General features: G+C 41.9%; 1 protein-coding gene and 1 non-coding gene across 3 annotated transcripts in view; one reads left to right on the forward strand and one right to left on the reverse strand.

Moving 5' to 3' along the window:
* Window positions 1–12441, reverse strand: part of STAG1 (STAG1 cohesin complex component) — a 468912-nt gene that overhangs the window by 159772 nt on the left and 296699 nt on the right. The window lies entirely within an intron of this gene.
* LOC136314836 (small nucleolar RNA SNORA5) lies at window positions 3164–3299 on the forward strand. The gene has a single exon (XR_010727413.1). It is a non-coding gene; the product is annotated as a small nucleolar RNA SNORA5 (small nucleolar RNA).

A 12441-nucleotide genomic window follows, 5' to 3' on the forward strand; every position in this document is an offset into this window, starting at 1 on the left:
CTCAGAAGACTTTCTAGTTGAGTGTGTTTCTCAGGAGGGCCCAGGGATTATTCTGTTTACCAAGGCAGTAAGAAAAAGACTTGTGATAGAGGCGCAGGCATTAGTAAGAAGCTCCACAGTGGCTGTGTTTTATAGGCTAGGGCTGACAGTAGGAGATACTCAAAACAGAATTTTGCTTCCAATAGCCAAGAGATGGTAAGATCACAGAATAGCAGTGACAACTACTATTAGATGCAAAGGTAGGGCATAAATGAGGGGGTGGGGTGGGGAGGGGAATACAGGGGTTGGCAAAAATAGGTTTATAGTTGCAAAAAACAATACAATAATTAATAAAGTAATAACACAAGAATAAACTCTGTTTTGCATACTCACAACTATAAACCTATTTTGTTTACCCTGTAATTACAATGAGCAGCAAGGTAGAAGAGCAGCCCTTGGGGATCTAGGGAGATGGCTCATAGCACTTGGTATTCCTGGAGGCAAAAGAGGTGGGAAGCAAACAAAAGTATTACATAATCGGCCCTGGCCGGTTGGCTCAGCGGTAGAGCGTCAGCCTGGCGTGCGGGGGACCCGGGTTCGATTCCCGGCCAGGGCACATAGGAGAAGCGCCCATTTGCTTCTCCACCCCCACCCCCTCCTTCCTCTCTGTCTCTCTCTTCCCCTCCCGCAGCCAAGGCTCCATTGGAGCAAAGATGGCCTGGGCGCTGGGGATGGCTCCTTGGCCTCTGCCCCAGGCGCTAGAGTGGCTCTGGTCACGGCAGAGCGACACCCTGGAGGGGCAGAGCATCGCCCCCTGGTGGGCAAAGCGTCGCCCCTGGTGGGCGTGCCGGGTGGATCCCGGTCGGGCGCATGCGGGAGTCTGTCTGACTGTCTCTCCCCGTTTCCAGCTTCAGAAAAAAAAAAAAATACAAAAAAAAAAAAAAAAAGTATTACATAATCACAAGGTAACAACTATGGATGAGCCAAAGACTAAAGACAGCTGTCTCAATGTAAAATAACAACTCCAGATCTAAGATGACATGTAAGTAGTTTTCTTAATTCTCTCCCACTACAGATTTAAAAATGAGGCCAAAAAGAGATAAAAATACTCCACCTATCCAAGTTCACACAGCAAATTACAGGTAGAGCGAAGACATTAGTCCAGTTTTATTTTTACCTTTCCAGTGATGCTTCCCAACCAGCTACTGCTCCTCTGAAATCTTGGCTCTGCCTATAGCATGCCCTGTCTACATTACAGGAACTTAATAGTAAGGTGCTACTACCCATAAAAGTATTTTAGAAAACTGTAAACTTACCTGGTTTGATGAAAACACCAGTGACCTTTTTGGTAATTGTTCTATTTGGGGCTCTACTATCCTCTGAAGGTATTCCTATAATAGTACCAAAATGCTTTCTTTTCCCATTATACAAAATTTTATTCAAATCAGCATGCTACAGTGAAGTGCTACTCAGCTATAAGAAAAGGTGACATTGCCATTTATGACAAGATGAATAAACTTGAGAACATTATACTAAGTAAAATAAGTAAATCAGAAAAAGCTAAGAACTACTTGATTTCACACATAGATGTGATATAAAAATGAGACTCATGAACATAGATAAAAGTGAAGTGGTTACCAGAGAAGGGAGTTGTGAGGGAGGGTAGGGAAGTAAAGAGGGATAAATATACAGTGATGGAAAATGATTTGACTTTGGATGATGGGCACAAAACATAAAAAGAGTTCAAATGCTATAGAAATATTTATCTGAAAACTATGTACTCTTATTGATCAAATCACCCCATTAAATCTTCTAAAATAATAAAAAAATAAAATCTGAATGTTTTTTACACAGTGCCTAATGCACAGTCACTACTCGATTAGTTTTTGAATGAATAACTATACAAATATATGAAAACAGAAAAAAAAACCCAGAAAATAGAAAACAGTAAAGTAACTCAATAAGGGAGGGGTCTGCATTATTTGTCAGAGATTCTTTAACCTGTAATTCTGCAAAATTACCTTTGACAAAAAATGGTAAAAGCAATAAAACGTATTATGAAGCATAACGGCACAATTTTATGATTTGTACTTTTATACTCATGCTTATAATGGAAAATACTGATTGTTACTAAAACGCACATATGTAATATGAATACTTCTGTGGAAATACTGTGAAAGAGTTAAAATGAAGCAAATTCATGTATCTTGTCAAGGAGAGGATTTGTTTGTATTTGGAAGAGGTGAAGGGAGTAGAGAGAAACGTCTTTTGTTTGTTTTACTGAGTCATAATTGGAAAACTTCATGTTTCATGACTTCGAACATATACACATGCATAATATATATATTACAAAGCTAGTAAACATCCATCATCTCCAAAAGTTTCCTTGTATGTCTTTATTTTTATTTTCTAAGAGAAGGCATAGTCTTGAGAGAACATTATTATGTACGGCAGGGAAGGCAACTTGTACATGCAGTCTGTTGAAACACGTGGCCACTTAAGAATGAGCCTTGGGCCTGGAACACTTCCTTATCAAGAGATACAGAGTCAACAACAACAAAAATACCATGGCATGGTAGAAACAAAGAGCCTAGTCCGCTCCATTGAGTGGTGCCAACGCTACGGTTGGGGTAGTAGTAATGGACTGAATGATGAGTTCAGACCTCCCTCTGGCCATACGGGGATAAATGGGATGCAGATAACCTCCCTGTCAACAAGGGTGAGCTGGCACAACGAATGAGGGTGGAAATCTGAAGCGAGTCCTAAAGAGTACACATCCTGTTGTGGCTGCCTTTATGCTCCCAAGCTCCCATTGTGCCTTGGGTCAAAAAGACTGTCTGAAAAAGTAAAGGGGTCCCATGCTGGAAACTTCACCTGATACAGGTAGCCTGCAGGACTCAAGTAAGAACTGTTCTCATTCAATGCAAAACTATCAATGATACTGCTGAAAGAAAAACTATTAAAATGAAGTCCTTCTCTGAAAGTGAAATACAAAACGAAATGAGTCAGGGCAGTCTAATGCAGTCTGGATGGTATACCTGTCTGATGATGGAGCATTGCAGACTACAATGTCTAGGGCTAAACAGCACAGTCAGGGATGGGGCCAAGGTCTCTGCATCACCAACAGAGGCCCTATGCTCTTGTCAGGATAGAAGAAATAAAGGAGGTAAAATTCAGAATTTTCCACAGCCAAGTCAAATTCAGCCCCTGCTCCCCCCATAGCAGGGGCTGGCCCAGATGGCTGCTACAGCAAACTCCACCGTTCATGGGTTCTGGGTTCCTGCCCTGGGACCTGGGGATAAGTTTAGCTGTGGACATGGGGGGAAAAAAAAATTCAGAATTTTATAGTACTCTTAGATACTGGTATCTAAATGACAATAATTCCAGCTGTCTTGAAAAGGGAGGATTAAAATAATGGCTTTGGGTAGTTTGGGGGAAGTATAGTATCTGTGGGAGACAAGTCTGCATGTGTTTGCAGATAGAGCTATTGGACCATTCCAGGTGTTAGTAATCATAGTTGTTATCACAGAGTAAGTATATAATAGGTATTAACATTTTGGCTGTGTGAAATACTAAACACCACCACAACTTCACAGGGTATGAACCATAATTAGGATAAATTCAAGTACAATGGGCCAAGTGCATTCCTGATCAATTCCAGAGTTGCGGAAACTATGGCACACTGTTCAACAAAAGTATGGTGGGCAAAGAACTTATTCTGTTAATTCAAACTTAATGCAAGCAGAGGTGCCTATAACCACTCTATCAAAATTTACTGGCCCTTTCTCACCACTTAAGAAGGCTTGGAGGTTGACAGATTAACATAGGTTAAACATGAAAGTTCCAGTTTTGGCTAATGCAGTCCCTGATATTATCCCTGTCACTAAAACAGCGGCAACCTGAATATACTGACTCGAAACTAGTATACTGTTGAACTGGTTAATGCCTTTTACTTGATCCCACTGCAGGATAAAAATCAGGACCAATTTGGGTTCATGTAGATTGGCCTACAATACATTTTTACTGTAGTTCTGCAGAAATATCTACTACTACATTTCTCTGTAATATGTCACCAGTGAGTGCAGCTTTAATCATAAACAAGTCCAAGGCCCCACAGAAATACTAGTCACCCATTACATTAATGACATCCTGATAGCAAAGCCAATCAAAAAACATGTAGTCGCCCTGGCCGGTTGGCTCAGCGGTAGAGCGTCGGCCTAGCGTGCGGAGGACCCGGGTTCAATTCCCGGCCAGGGCACACAGGAGAAGCGCCCATTTGCTTCTCCACCCCTCCGCCGCACTTTCCTCTCTGTCTCTCTCTTCCCCTCCCGCAGCCAAGGCTCCATTGGAGCAAAGATGGCCCGGGCGCTGGGGATGGCTCTGTGGCCTCTGCCCCAGGCGCTAGACTGGCTCTGGTCGCAACATGGCGACGCCCAGGATGGGCAGAGCATCGCCCCCTGGTGGGCGTGCCGGGTGGATCCCGGTCGGGCGCATGCGGGAGTCTGTCTGACTGTATCTCCCTGTTTCCAGCTTCAGAAAAATGCAAAAAAAAAAAAAAAACAAACAAAACAAAAAAAAAACATGTAGTCACAGTGCTGCACTTAGTCACTGAAGGAATAATTAGCACCAATTTGCATATAAATCCAGATAAAGTCCAGGGCCTGGTACAGCAAGTGCTATTTCTAGAAGCCATTTAGGCAGGAAGCCAAAAAAGTATTCTACAGACAAAAGCTGTAGGCCCACCAATATTGGTGGGAAGCTCCCACCAATAAAAACGAGGCCCAACAGCTAGTGGATCTCTTTGTGTAATTAAAACAGTATGTATCTAGCCCTGGCCAGTTGGCTCAGTGGTAGAGCGTCGGCCTGGTGTGCAGAAGTCCCGGGTTCGATTCCCGGCCAGGGCACACAGGAGAAGCGCCCATCTGCTTCTCCACCCCTCCCCCTCTCCTTCCTCTCTGTCTCTCTCTTCCCCTCCCGCAGCCGAGGCTCATTGGAGCAAAGATGGCCCGGGCGCTGGGGATGACTCCTTGGCCTCTGCCCCAGGCGCTAGAGTGGCTCTGGTCACAACAGAGCGACCCCCCGGAGGGGCAGAGCATCGCCCCCTGGTGGGCAGAGCGTTGCCCCCTGGTGGGCGTGCCGGGTGGATCCCGGTCGGGCGCATGCAGGAGTCTGTCTGACTGTCTCTCCCCGTTTCCAGCTTCGGAAAAATACAAAAACAAAACAAAACAAAAAAACAGTATGTATTCCATTTGAGTGCTCTCTTAGCCCCTTTAATCAAGGTGAACTGCAAAGCAGCCAGTATTAAATGAGACCATTTGCAGCAGCAGGCATTGGAAGCTTTTCAACAAGCTGTGGCCCAAGCACAGCCTTTGGGACCTTGAAGCCTGCTCACCTGATGAAACTTCAGGTTTCTGTACCTACCTGGTTTACCCCTAACCCTCCCCCCCCACACACACACTAATTGGAATCTGTGGCAGCAGAACACTGCCCTTGGGGAGCACTGGCTTCTTGGAGTGGAACCACAGACTTCCCGAAGCTGCTCCCCAGTACATTTCTTCTGAATGACATTTCCTTGCTTGCTATTGGGAACTAGTGGCGATGAAGTATTTTATGCCTCGAGTGCTATACGTGACACTACAACCTGCACTATTCATTCTCACTTGGCTGATTATAAAGGTTTACCAATAAAACTGGAAATACTTGGCAGATCTTGATCATAAAATGAAAACAGTATATCCAAGATTGGGCTCAGCCAGAATCCCAGAGGACCAGTAGACTCCATTAGCAAAGAGCCACTTACTACAAAGCCCAAACAATCCATAGAAGGTGCTCTGGCCTTTCCTGGGGCCCAATAGTCAAAGACATGACTGCTAACAGTATGATGGTTTACTGTCAGCTATGTGAAACTAAAGGCAGATGGGGTCTGATAAATGGCAGCTGTCAGAGCTGTCAGGGAGCCAGTAGGTGAACATCTTTTCAGTAGATCATATGTGAACATTTCGACCAATGGGTTAAACTCCAAAATATGGTGATGGCAGTGCAGGCCAACCCTACCAACATGTCTTGATACATTTTCACCAACACATGGGCTGTGGCCAATGGCCCAGTTATCTGGTCAAGAGAATGGCAACTAAAAGATTGGACGTTTAAGGGATCCTTCACATGGGAAAAGGAACAAAACTGCCTAAGAAGAAATTATGTCATTCATGTGGATACTCATGAAAAATGGCCTTAAAAAAAGACACATGTAAATGGAACTCTTGTAATTGTTGTCAATGTATTCAAATGATCCAGAGAAGAAAATCAGGACAAAGTTAACCAAGGACAAAGACTTGCCAGGGTCTGAGAGATTAATTACAATGAACCCCTGACCCTCCAGTCCTGCGTATGGATGATGGCTTTACTACTCGTTAACAGCTACTCAGGCTATGGTATTCCTATTTGGGTCATATTTTTGGATACCCCATGAAACTACCCTGACTAAGGAACAATAATCACTGACCAAGAAAGACAACAATGGGCACACTCATGGAATGTGATGAACTTTCTATGGATCCTCTCACCCACACGTCAATGGAGCCATTGAACAAAGGAACAGCGGATTTAAACAGCAACTAAAGATAGGCAACCAAGACAGGCTGCTAGTAGATTTGTACTCCCATTAACTAAGACTGTATGGCTACTAATAAACACTGTGCGCCAGTGCAAGGGAAATGTGACACTGGCAGATTGGGGAACCTGAGCTTGGATAGGGTGCGAGTGGAGTTGGCAGCTGTATGTTTAGGCTGCACTCATGAAATCCCAATCTCAGAACAATAATAATCATTCTTTTTTCTTTATTCCTCATGTATGTCTCTGGAGTGACTTGCAGTTCCAGTTCCTATAGCATACCGAGACAGTGCCCTTGTCTCTAATCAGAATATGATGTGACCCGGGCCAGTAGCTCAGTTGGTTAGTGTAATCCTGATATTCTAAGGTTACAGATCCAACCTCAAATCAGGGCACACACACAAGAAATCAACCACTGAATGCTAAATAAGTGAAACAACAAAATTGGTCCCCACCCACCCACCCACCCTGCCTTCTCTCTCTCAAAAACAAACAAACAAACAAAAATAATGCTTCCCTTTAGTATCTTCTACTTATGGGATACTGCAAGGGGAGGAGATAAAACTAAGGAGTACTAGGGTGCTAGGGTCCTAGTGGTGCTAGGATCATTTCACCCTTCCAATCAGGTGAATGGCATTATTGGACATGTCAAGTTTGTGTAAGAAGTTTGTCTTATTTGGGATGGTAGGTTAGATTATAACCCCTAAAGTTCTAAAATCAAGACAGAAGACATATCAAGCCATTATATTATAGTATACCTTAAACTAATACAATGTTACATGTCCATTTTCTCAATAAAATTAGAAAAAATGCAATTGATAATTAAAATATAATAATCTTTAAAAAAAGATAGTTTTGTGAAAAAACAAATTCTATTATCATTTATAATAAATATAAAGGTCCTACCACTCATTTTATCTTCATTTTTTTATTGGATTTATTGGGGTGACATTGGTTAATAAAATTATAGGTTTCAGGTGTACAATTCTGTAATACATCACCTGTATACTGTATTATGTGTTCACCATCCCAAGTCAAGTCTCCTTCCATCACCATTTATACCTCCCCTCTACCCTCTTCTACCTCTTCCTACCCCCTTTCTCTCTGGTAATCACCAAATGTCTGAGTGTTTTTTGTTGTTGCTTAATCTCTTCACCTTTTCCACACAGTCCTATAAAACCCCTCCCCTCTGACAGCTGTCAGTCTGTTCTCTATGAGTCTGTTTCTATTTTGTTTGTTAATTTATTTCACTCGTTAGATTCCACATGAGTGAAATCATATGGTATTTGTCTTTCTCTGACTAGTTCATTTCATTTAGCATAATATTCTCCAGGTTCATCCATGATGTCAAAAAGACAGAAGCTTTATCAGTTCATTTGGAAGGGTACAGAGTCTGAAGGCAGACGCTATCTATAGAATGAGCAATTTCAAACCAGACTAAAAGGAGAGAAAGCAAATGACTATAATCCTCAGAGAAACAAAGTATAAAAAGATTAGAGTGGGAATGATAAAAAGGAAAGTTTAAAAGAAATTACTTAAGACTTACACCAAATTATAAATAAAGTAATTAGAAATTGAAGTATATAAAATCATTCTACTGAAAACAGTACCCCTTACATGATTTTACAAACATGATACAAGAAAAACTTACTTTTTTCTTTATCTGAAAAGAGGACTTCTACAAACACAGTATACTACTTTATTTTAAAATGACAGCTCTTTGGTTTGTGATAAATCACATCAAATCAGTATTATTTCCAGAATTTGTGGTCATAAATTCTGTTAAAACTGGTGATTGTTATTTAAACTCAGTATAATAATACTCTCTAAGGAAGATAAGGGGAGAAGGATGGTAGTGGCATGGTAGTGGTTCGGGATAAAAATGGAGTACTTTAAATTTATTCCTACTAAAAGGTTTTTTTTTGTTGGATTTAATAGTGTGTGCATGTGTAAGGACAAATTGTGTAATTCTATATCCTCTCACACTAGTGAAATAAAATTGAATAAACCAGACACAAGGCTTTGATGTGAGGATCCCAATTCCACCAGAGCATTATATAAATACAAAGAAAACACAGAATCAAGCTTGGCATTTATTAGTGTAGAGAAAAAGATTTCAATTGCTGGGAAAGATAATAATGACCTATAAAATTCCCCTGGGACCTTTAATTAACTGTGATAATTCAATTGACTATACCAATTCAAAATAAACTGTAACATTTCCGTATTTGTGAACATCGGTAATTCAGTTTATAAAATGTCAGGTCATTCACTATAAAAATTCTAATAAGTTATCATTCCTATTTTTGATTATTGTGAGGATTACTTATCCAGGATTCAATAATGTGGAGTTCTGTTTAAAGTCAGAGACTCTTTTACCTCAAGATGGTAGCATAGGTAAATAAGGTACACTAATCCTCCCACAACCACAACAAAATTACAACTGAACTGTAGAACAACCATCATTCAGAAATGCCCAAAATCTAGTTGAATAAAAGTCCCACAATTAAGGATTTAAAGAAGCCACATCAATATTGGTAAGAAGGGCGGAGATATGGAAGGAACTGGTCCTACACCCACCTGCGGTAGTTTAAAATTGGGAAAGATATCTTGGCTGCAGGTTCCCCCTGAGGAATGCGGTTTCCCAGCCCCAAACCAGGACCCCCAGCCAGGGTTCCAGGGTCAGGAAGACAAGTCTCCATAACTTCTGGCTGTAAAAACCAGCAGGGATTGAGGCTGGGTGAAAATGAGTGTTGCTAGAGAACCAGGTAACTCCTTTTAAAGAGCTAGCACACAAGGGGAAGGGGGAGGGGGAGGGGCACAAAGAAAACTAGATAGAAGGAGACGGAGGACAATCTGACTTTGGGTGATGGGTATGCAACATAATTGAATGACAAGATAACCTGGACATGTTTTCTTTGAATATATGTACCCTGATTTATTGATATCACCCCATTAAAATTAATAAAAATTTATGTATATATATATGAAAAAAAGAGCTAGCACACAAACTTACTCCCTTTGAGCTCCAGAAATGGGGCAGCAGCTTAAAAAAAAACAGAAACAGGCCTTGGCCAGTTGGCTCAGTGGTAGAGCGTTGGTTAGGATGTCCTGGGTTCGATTCCCAGCCAAGGCACACAGAAGCGCGCATCTGCTTCTCCACCCCTCCCCCTATCCTTTCTCTCTATCGCTCTCTTCCCCTCCCACAGCCAAGGCTCCACTGGAGCAAAGTTGGCCCAGGTGCTGAGGATGGCTCCACGGCCTTGGCCTTAGGTGCTAGAATGGCTACAGTTGCAAAGGAGCAACGCCCCAGATGGGAAGAGTATCGCACCCTAGTGGGCATGCAGGGTGGATCCCAGTCAGGCACATGGGATCTGTCTCTCTGCTTCCCTGCTTCTCACTTCAGAAAAAAACAAAACAAAAAAAACCAAACCAGAAACATACTGGGAAAAATCTGGGGGAGGGTAGCTTTCTGTCAGATAAAAGTGCTGGCAGAGGCTATTGTTCTTTTATGAGACATCCCCTGCCATCAATAGAGAGGGGGTCATATGAGAAAACAATCAATGAACAACTAAGGTGTTGTAATGCGCAACAAAAAAACTAATGACTGATGCTTCTCATCTCTCCGTTCCTGTCTGTCTATCCTTGTCTATCCCTCTCTCTGACTCTCTCTCTGTCTCTGTAAAAAAAAAAAAGAAAAAGAAAAAAAAGGAAAAGAAAAAAAAAATAGGTGGGCACCATACCTGACTCTTTCTCAACCTGATTCATGATGTTTGCCTTGCCCTGATGATTCCACGGGACCCTGCCTGCCCCCCCAACTTGTGGGCCCATCTAAGTCATGTCCAGTGCCTTTTCCATACAACTGTGCTCTCATCCTTCATGATTCGAACTTTCCTAAAATCTCTCAAACAAGCAGCATCTGGCCTCTGTGTACCCCAGATATCTTGCTAAGTGGTCCAAGGTCCAGCACTAGCAGTAGCCTGCCTTGGTGCACACCTTGGCATCTCCTGGGCACCTCCAAGACCAGCACAAGCAGCTGCCATTTGTACGTCGCTTTGTAGTTTGTACCAGATGGCCCCAGGAAAGGTACTAGCAGTGGCTGACCTTGCAGTCTCCCAGGAGGCCCCAGAACCAGTGTACCCAGTAGACAGCTTCACACCACACTGGACTATAACCCTACTGCTTTCACAATTGACACACTCAAGGGGCCAACTCAGTGAGCACCAAAGCTTCACTGAAGCAGATCCTTTGTAGGGTCGACTCCTGCACAGCAGCACACTGTAGTTGCAGACAGTCCTGTCAGCTGATTGGCCTGGCAGGTCAATAGCTCCCAGTGATGCCAACAGCAATCAAGGTTCAACTACAAAAGGGCAATTCACAAGCCCACAAAGGGGCCAATCTGGAGTGCTCATTTCAAGTGAACAAGGAGGCTGTGCCACTGGGCCCTACAGGACACATACTACACAAGGCCACTCTACCAAATCTAGGAAATGTAGCAGCTCTACCTAATACACAGAAACAAACAAACCAGTCCCAAGTGAAAAAATAGTAGAAATCACCAGAAAAAGAACTAAACAAAATGGAGGCAAGCAAACCAGATACAGAGTTTAAAACAACAGGTACAAGATGCTCAAGGAACTTAGTGAGAACTTCAACAGTGTGAAAAAGGCAAAAAATAAAAATAAACAAACAAAAACCATAAAAAAGAACCAGTCAGAAATGAAGGATACAATAACTGAAAAGAAGAATAATTTTTAGGGAATCAACAACAGAGTAGATGACACCAATACTCCAATCAGCAATTTGAAATATAAAAAAGCAAAAACATCCAATCAAAAAAAAAAAAAGAATCCAAAAGAATGAAAATAATGTGAAGAGTCTCTTAGACAACTTCAAGCGTACTCAACATTTACATCATGGGGGTGCTGGAAGGAGAAGTGAGAGAACAAAAACTTAAAAAACTATTTGAAAAAATAATTACAGCCCTGGCCGGATACTCAGTGGGTTAGAGCTTTGTCCCAAAGCACAGAGGTTGCCCATTTGATACCAGGTCAGGGCACATACAGGAACAGCTTGATGTTCCTGTCTTTCTCTCTCCTTCCTTAATAAATAAAAATCTTAAAAAAAAAAAGTTATTACATAAAACTTCTCTAACCTGGTAAAAGAAATAGACATACAAGTCCAGGAAGGGCAGATGAACCCACAGAGGTCCACACCAAGAACATCATAAAGACCTACAACCAAGCTATCTATCAACCAGCAAAGCTATTATTTGGAAATGAAGAACATAAAAAGCTAAAAGAGTTCATCACCACCAATCTAGAATTACATAAAATGTTAGAGTCTTTCTTCACTGCACTATCAAAAATTGAATAAAAAAATCAAAATAAATAAGCAGAACAGAAACAGATTCCTAGATACAGAGAGCATTGTGATGGTTGCCAGATGAAAGGGGAGTTCGTAGGATGGGTGAGAAAGGTGAAGTGATTAAGAAGTACAAATTAGTTCTTACAAAATCATGGGGATGTAAAGTACAGCATAGGAAATATAATAAATAATAATCTAACACCTATGTACAGTGTCAGATGGGTATAAGATTTAACAGATGGCCACTTATTCTTTATGTGACAGAGACAGAGAGAGAGACAGAGAAGGGGACAGATAGGAACAGAAAGATAGGAAGGGAGAAAGGTAAGAAACATCAATTCTTCATTGTGGCACCTTAGTTGTTCACTGATTGCTTTCTCATATGTGCTTCACAGCAGAGCGAGTGACCCCCTTGCTCAAGCCAGCAACCTTAGGCTTAACCCAGTGACCTTGGGCTTCAAGCCAGCAATCTTTGGGCTCAAGCCA

This window comes from Saccopteryx bilineata, chromosome 10 (assembly GCF_036850765.1).
Source record: "Saccopteryx bilineata isolate mSacBil1 chromosome 10, mSacBil1_pri_phased_curated, whole genome shotgun sequence".
Taxonomy (NCBI): Eukaryota; Metazoa; Chordata; class Mammalia; order Chiroptera; family Emballonuridae; genus Saccopteryx; species Saccopteryx bilineata.